Source organism: Triticum urartu, chromosome 2A (genome assembly GCF_056163025.1).
Source record: "Triticum urartu cultivar PI428250 chromosome 2A, HENAU_Tu73, whole genome shotgun sequence".
NCBI classification, from domain to species: Eukaryota; Viridiplantae; Streptophyta; class Magnoliopsida; order Poales; family Poaceae; genus Triticum; species Triticum urartu.
Genome location: NC_141874.1, coordinates 761477944 through 761486461, shown reverse-complemented (window position 1 = coordinate 761486461; position 8518 = coordinate 761477944).

Genomic DNA, 8518 nt, shown 5'->3' with positions numbered 1-8518 from the left:
ATAACCTACCACATATAGACACGAGCATGTGTCTGGATCACATCATCAGTGGCATCCGCGGGGCAATGCGCAAAGTTTGCTTGAATCCACGTGAAAGCAGCTCCGGCTGGTTTCCTTTCCTTCTTCTTCTTCTCTTGTCCCTCCTCTACATCAGCCTCAGCCCCGGTATGAGCCATACCGATAAGAGCAATCATCTGCTGGCGCCACCCATCAGAATTGGTACTCATACAGAGAGGCCTCCCGTCGATAGGAAGACCGGTGATCAAGGAGACATCCTGGAGCGTCACGGTCATCTCCCCAGTCCGAAGATGGAAACTGTGCATCTCCGACCTCCACCGATCAGCAAGAGAGGACACCAGTGGAGCGTTGAGGTTCGGCGTGGACCGACTGACCAACTGAATCCACGGGAGGAGTCCTGCCTGCTGGATGTAGGGTGTGTATCGCTCATCGTAGGGCATGGCAGCACCAGAGACCCCGTGATGCCGAATCTTCAGAGGTTCAAGCTTCTGCAAAAAATGAGTAATGACAATTCTTAGGGCACGCAATTTCAACTAAAGGAAAATTTGTAAAATATTGAGATTACTCATTATTACCATCCCCTTCTCGTGCATCATGTAGGCCCGGTGTTGTGTGTCATAGGCATCGTCGAGAAGGCAAACCATCCTTACAAAGTTCAAACAGTAAACATATATGAATTCATCTCAAATATCGGTATACACTAAACATCTCATATGTGTTCATCTAAACATCTCGTATGTATTCATCTACAAGAATCTCAACATCTCCTTCTCACACAATGAATAAATGATTTACAATATTCATTTGAAAAATTCTCATATATATCTCCTATGTCATATGTGTTCATCTCAACATCTCATATTTCAAATAAACTCAACATCTCATATATATCTAAAAAAACTCAACATCTCATATATATAGCTACAAAACTCAACATCTCATAATTATCTACAAAACTCAACATCTCATAAGTAGGAGGGATTAGAGATCGATTCCACGGCTGAAATCTCCAGATCTAAGAGGGGTGTGTGGGGGGTCGAATGGGGCGCCACCGCTGCTCTCTGTTGACAGAGAGGAACTGCCTGGGATAGGGAAGAACTATCTGGGGAGGGCTAGCCCGATGCGACTTAAGTCAATGTATAGCGCCTAAGCGCTAGGCGCTACACATTATACTGTGTGGCGCCTAGCTCTTAGGCGTTGCACGGCTAGCTGTGGGGCTGCGCCTGGCCCCGGGCTGCCACGCTGGCCGGCCGTGCGGTGCCTAAGACCAAGGGGCTACATAGTGTAGTGCAGCGCCCGGCTGTCAGGCGCCACACAAAACAGTCAGTTTGTGATTTTTTTTTCAAGGGCAATTCAGATCATAAATTGATTTCGCCAACAGGTCAAATATGTTCGTTTTTGCCTCATGGACGGGCCTACGGCCCAGCTCCCAGGAAGAAATATGTACATAGGCCCATAAAAAATTTGCGGCCCCTAAATTTATGAGCCCTATACAGGCCCCACAGTCCGCACACCAATGGGCCCGACACTGGCACACAGGCAAAGAAACCATGTACGCACACTGACCTGCCACTGGAGACCTCCTATATGGCGCGTGCGGCGCCCCCCAATCACGGTAGCATGCACCCCCCGCCCCCCCACGCGCCCAGTTGGGCCAGCCCATGCGCTGGGCGGGTTTTCCCATTTTTTTTCTTACTTTTCCTTTTTCATTTTCTGTTTTTGTTTTAATCTAAATAAAAATAATTCGGGATTGCTTCTAAAATCCAAAAAATTCTGAATGTCATAAAAACACTTCTTAAATTCAAAAAATATTTGCGCTTCAAAAGTATGAACATTTTTCTGTTTTATGTACAAATTTTGAGTTTTATGTATTTTTTTAAATGATGACCAAAATTTGAATTTAATCAACATTTGTTTTGGTCGGTGAACAATTTTTCTATTTTTGGTGAACATTTTCTAAATCAACTAAACTAAAAATTGAATTCGATGAACATTTTTTGAAAATGACAAACAAAAATAAAATTTACTGAACATTTTTAAACTCAGTGAACATTTTTTGCATTTTTTGTGACCTTTTTCTAAATCCGATGAACCAAAAAATTTCATTCGATGAACAAGTTTTGGAAATGATGAACAAAATTTGAATTTAATGAACATTTTTTAAAATCAGTGAACGGTTTTTGAATTTTGGTGAACATTGTCTAAATCCGATGAACAAAAAAACTGAATTCGATGCACATTTTTTGAAAATGCTGAACAAAATTTGAATTTAATGAACATTTTCGAAAATCAGTGAACAAATTTTGAATTTGGTGAACATTTTTTAAATCCAACAAACAAAAAAGTTGAATTCGATGAACATTTTTCGAAAATTATGAACAAGATATAAATTTAATGAACATTTTCTAAAATTAGTGAATAATTTATAATTTTGGTGAACATTTTTTTAATCCGGTGAACAAAAAAATTGAATTCAATGAACAATATTTGAAAATACTGAACAAAAAATGAATTTAATGAACATTTTTTAGGTTGGTGGACAAATATTGAATATTGTTGAACATTTTTGAAATCTGACAAACAAAAAAATTGAATTGGATGAACATATTTTGAAAATGATGAACAAATTTTGAATTTCATGAATAATTTTTTAGGTTGGTGAAAAATCATGAATTTGGTTGAACATTTTTGAAATCCGCGAACAAAAAAAGTTGAATTCGGTTAACATTTTTTGAATTGTTGAAGATTTTTTTAATGTGATTTTTTTTGAATTCGATGAACAAAATAGAGTTCGTGAATTTGAAAAGAAATTTGCAAAAAGAAAGAGAAAAGGTAAGGAGGAAAAAAAAAGAAACAGCAAAGGATGGGAAAGGAGACAAGAAAAAAAGAAAAAAGAAAAAAGAAAAAGATGGGGGAACTCGCGACCCACATGGGCCGGCCCATAAGGAATGCGGGTGAGCTGCGGGGGTACGCGCCACGGTGGTTGGGGGCACCCTATGCGCCATATAGGATCGCGCCAGGCGCTTCACGCACGCCCGCAACAGCAATCGAACAGAAGACCTCTGGGTTACAAAGCGCTGTCGCTAACCAACGCACTGGTAAATGCAGCGCTAAAGTATAAGAACTAACAACAGCGCCACATATGAACACCTTTTTCAAAAAAATTGTACAATTTTCTTGCAAACTTTAGATAAAAAATCAAAAACCAAGTACCGTTTGGAAGTCTGAACATTTTGTCAAAGATGTGGATGAATTCCGCAATATTAAAGTAGTTTTCTGAAATGCGATTTTCTGAAAATGTGAACATATTACTTAACAATGCGAGCAAATAGTGAAATTTCAAATTTCATCCAGAACGAGCGTACTATTTTTGTAGGAAGTGATCATTTTATGAAACTATGAATTTTTTGATAATTCTGAATAAATCGGAGACCTCTGACCATTTTTTGATATACTCAACCATTTTTTGAGTTTGTGAACAAAATTTAAAATTTTTGTATAAGTTTCAAATTCCGAAAAATTCAAAAAATGATCATTTTTTCAATTCTCAAACTTTTTTCATGTGTGAACAAAATCGAAAAAACCGGTACAATTTTTGTATTTCTGGACAGTTTTTGATGACATTAAGACCTTTTTAAAATCCAGAACAATTGTGAACAAATTTGGAAAATCAGGATTATTTTTCAAATTGTAAACATATTATTTAACAATGCGAACAAATAGTGAAATTTCGAACTTCATCCAAAAAGGGAGAACATTTTTTGTAGAAAGTGATCTGTTTTGAAACTGTGAATTGTTTGGAAATTCTGAACTTTTTTTCAAACAATGAACAATTCTACAAATTTTGACCAAATTTGGAAACCTCTGAACATTTTTTGAAATACTCGAATATTTTATGAGTTCGTGAACAAATTTTGAAAAACAGGAATAGTTTTTAAAAATCGGAAAAAATCGAAAACTATCATTTTTCAAGTCTTTAACATTTTTTTATTTGTGAACAAAATTGGAAAAACAGGAACAATTTTTATACTTCTGAACATTTTCTGAAGTTGTGAAAATAATTAGAAAAGCAGAAACATTTTTTCAACTTCTGAATAAGTATTTGAATCCATGAACATTTTTGAAAATTTGATCATATTTTGAAACATGGAACATTTTTCATAGTTTATGAATAAATTTTGAGAAATGGAACTTTATAAAATTTCGAGTTAAAATTTTTTCTAAAAATAAAAAAATGAAAAAGAGAAATGGAAAAAACATGGAAAAGGAAAAGAGACAGAAACCGAAAAAAGGGGGAAAACTTGATAAAGAAAAAGCAAGAAAGAAAGAAACAGGAAAAAACGAAAAAACCAATAGAACGGGCGAAACGCGACACGGAAGGGGCCGGCCTATATCGTTCGCTGGCATTCGTCCCTGGGCGTTTCAGCGAGTTGCCGCAGTGAGCGTCATATAGCGAGTTGCCACAGTTTGCCCGTTACAGTGCAATCTGCAAACGGGCGCCTGCAGCAGTCCAAACTGGGCCCGCCCATTCTATTCCTTCCTGTTCTTCTTGTTTTGCGAAAGGTCAGAAATGAGTGCTGGGATGGGGGTTCCAACACGCAACACTTTTGTTGAAAGCGCTCGTGTCTATCCACCCGCGAGTGTAGGTTTAGTTTATTTTTACTTGTTGTTTCGTTCTTCAGGTCGGTTTATTCTTTTTCTTTTTTCCCTCATCTTTTTGTTTTCATTATTGCGTGGTTTTTTAAAATTATTCAAGTTTTTCTTTAAATTAGATAACTTTTTGTGAAATCGATGAACTTTTTTATAAATTGTTGAACTTTTTTCAAATTCAATGATTTTTTTTAAAATGATGAATTTTTTTCTGAGATCCTATGAACATTTTTTTAAATTTGATGATCTTTTTTTCCAAATTCGATGAACTTTCTAAAATTTGATGAATTTCTTTTCGAATTCATGAACTTTTTCCATTTTTGTGAACTTTTCCTTTAAATTCATGGATTATATGAATGGCTTTTGAAATTATGTTCTCTTTATTCAAAGAATTTTTAGGGGGTATAAATACTAGTATATGTTTAATGTTTGTACTTACGAAAGATTAAAGAGCTGTGTTTTCCTGAGTTAATCAGTAGAATGAGGTTAGTCTAGTGGTTAATCATTGTGGGCATTTATTTGGGCGTGCTGGGTTTGACTCTCGCTTCCCATGAATAATCCTTGTATTTCTTTTCCTTCGTTTTTTGCTTCTTTCCCATGAGCTTGCTGGGCCGGCCCTGTTCGTGTCCGTGTGGGCGCCAGCGACACGAGCCGGTGCTTACAACGTTGTATAGGAGCTCCCCACGCATCCGCCACCGCCGTGCGTGCTTTGCATAGGGAGAAGCAGCGGCCGAGGCATCGGTGAGGTGGGGACTGATGAAAATAGACGAACCGGTACCGAGGCAATTTTGCAGTTATAATGTACTTTGGTGTGGGTTCAAAATCGTCTTTGGGTTATAGCAGCCAGCCGCGGCTGCGAGAAGCTCGTTTTTTCAGGTGCGATTTCGAGGAGCGCTTCGAAGGAGGCATGTGTGGAGCTCCTAAAAAGAGCCCAAACAAGCACACCCTAAACCGTACACACCACCGGCGATCTATGTTTGGCTCTTTCTTATATATATCCTCACGACGCATAGTACGTACGTGCAGCAGATTAGGTTAAGGTGCTCCCTTCCATTGATCCGATAGCTTTCGATACGTGCATTAGCAGGCTATGGACGACTACAAGATCTTCCCCTCCCCTCCGTCATCGCTGCCCATGCATCTTCGTGCCTCCTTACCAGAACACTACCACCGGCTACGACCTGAGCTCCTATTATTCCCGGCAAGCGCCGCAGATCTTCAGCAAGGACACCAGCGGCGGACATCGCTATGTCTACGGCGGCACGTCCATCTACCCTCTTCTCCGTGGTCACTGCCGGTCTGGGGGAACGGGGTGGCCTCGTACTACCACGGCTTCTTCGACGGCCAGTTGCAGCGGGTGGCCCTCGGTCTCTTTTACGCACTGCCCAAGACAACTGTGGGTGAAAATGCTATCTCGGCGGCATCAAGCCAACAAAAGGAGCCATGGCAGCTGACGCCCCAGCAGTCGATCAAGGCGGACAGGGTGCTCTATGGTCCCAGCCCTAGGAGTAGGACCAGGCTGCCGGTCTTCCAGGCTATCTGAACCCGAGAAACTCGCAAGGATTAGTATATCAAGGTAGTATATCTATGCGGCGATGAGGATCGACAACGGCACAGATTTGTTCTACTAGCATGTACTATAATGTATAACGAGCGGATATGATTCATTGTGCTTGTGTTCGAAGCTCTTTTTAATCCAATGTTGTATCATGTAGGGTGTTTGCCATAATTCGTAATTTTGTCCCTTGTTCCACTGCCCTAATTCGTAATTTTGTCCCTTGTTCCATTGCCCTAATCTGAGACAAACAATGCACTTGAACATGTTCGTGCCTCCTTTTTCTTGTGATCAGGACACGACTAGCCACTACCTTCTCAAGATTTTACTTCCACAACTTCTTCGTCTACTAAGGGAGGGGATTTGTGGCACGCAGGTGCTGTGCCATCGATCTGCGCCAAGATTGGTGACACTGGGTCATGTTTAGAAAGAGTACGATTTCCATTTTCTTTGTACTCCATTCGCATATCATGGCGATATACATGTTGCGGTGGGGTCACATACCTTTCAGGTGGGGATCCTCAACAATGGAAAACCGAAGATATTCTTACAGAACGGATGAACAAAATAGATTTATCTGTACTTCTTAGAGCATTTCTAATCGATCCTCTATAGCCCGTTAGAGCATTTTTACTCCACTAACCGGCACCTACCCCCAATCCGGTGTAAGGGCTATAAATTTTACCGCGGCCCCAAACTTCTCCTTATATTTACTCTATCGCTCGGCATCTGCATAAAAGCCACGTCCCTCCTTCACTGCCTCCCCCCTCCACTCCTGCGTCGCATCTGCGCTGGCCCGCCCTTTCCACCACCGTCGGCACCCGCCCGCCACCGCGGATGCTTCATAGGCTCCGCCGGTACTTGGATTTGTGCCTCCTCGTCCCGTCCCTGGCGCAGGACCGGTGGATCTGCTGCTGCAGCTAGTGGTGGAGGCAGGGGGTGCTGGCAGGGACCTTGCCCCCCCCCCCCCCAGTGCTCTCACAAATACACCTATATGTACTCCTAATCCTCCATTTATCTGACAAAATTAGCTACGTTTAGATTATTTGCCCCCTCTAACATTATATGACATGTTTTGGCCCCCTCTATATCCAGTTTCTGGCTCCGCCACTGGCTGCAGCCGCTGCAAGCGGATTTGGAGCTTTCGGCTGCCAGCTAATGCTCCTTGCCATGGATTAGCAGGGATCCGGATCGTACAGCCCCCGTAATGCCTCCGTCCCGCATGCAGGTATCGGTTCCTCTTGTAGCCACTCCCCGCCGGGGGTTCGCCGGCAAAGATAAGCCCGTCTGTCGTCCAGGCTCAGCACTAGCCCAGCGGCTTGCCGGCTCACCATTGCCGGTCATAAAGTGTGATGAGTTTCTACAACACTGGAACATCCCGGATGGGTGTTCTTCAAGTGCAAAAAATATGGGGTATGTGCTTGTTTTTATTTGGCTGTTCACCGGATTCGGTGCAATTTAGGTAGCTCATTGTTTCTTCAAATTTGTGTGTAGGAAGGATTCAAATTTTGGTATTGGAAGAATACATCGATTTATTGATAGCAAGAAATTTGATAGATGTCCATGCACTCGTTGCTAGAATTGAGGTTAGAGATGAGACTAAAGAAGAGACTAAAGGGGAAGCAACGTACACTTCTTTAGAATCGAAGAAGAAAGAAGTGTGCAAGCTCGAGAATCTGCAGATCATCAATGAAGACATAGAAAAGATATTAATTCAACTAGTAGGAGCAGATATGGATATCTTTCAAAATGTCTAATTGTGGTTCTTGTTTTCTTTGGTCATGCTCTCGTACCGGAGAAGTGGTGAATTAATTGCTTCAATGTATCAAAATATCGTTGAATAAAATAAAGTGAAAAAATAAATGTGTTTCGCTGGCCGAAAATGAAATGCAAATGATTTTTTTACTCCGTTAAATATAGGGGATCGACTAGGTCCGGCCAAAACTCAGTGGAGTAAATATACTCCACCGGATACTCCACTATTTCTAGGGGATCGATTAGAAAAGCTCATAGTTCCTGTTTGTTCTTATATTTCTGATGCTCGAAAACAAAGTTTCACCTTTAGACATCATTTCACCTAGAGAACGAGAGGGATCACCATCTGTTCTTACAAGTTTAAGGCCTTTGAAGATATGAACACACATGACAGAATATTTGGTGCCAAAAGGTACAGATTGGATCAAAAGTGTTCATTTTATTATGTATTACGTCGGTCTCGTTGAATGCCACGTTAGTAAAACACTATGTCTGAAAATGACACGTTGGTAAAACACTAAGTTTGATTCTAGTATATAA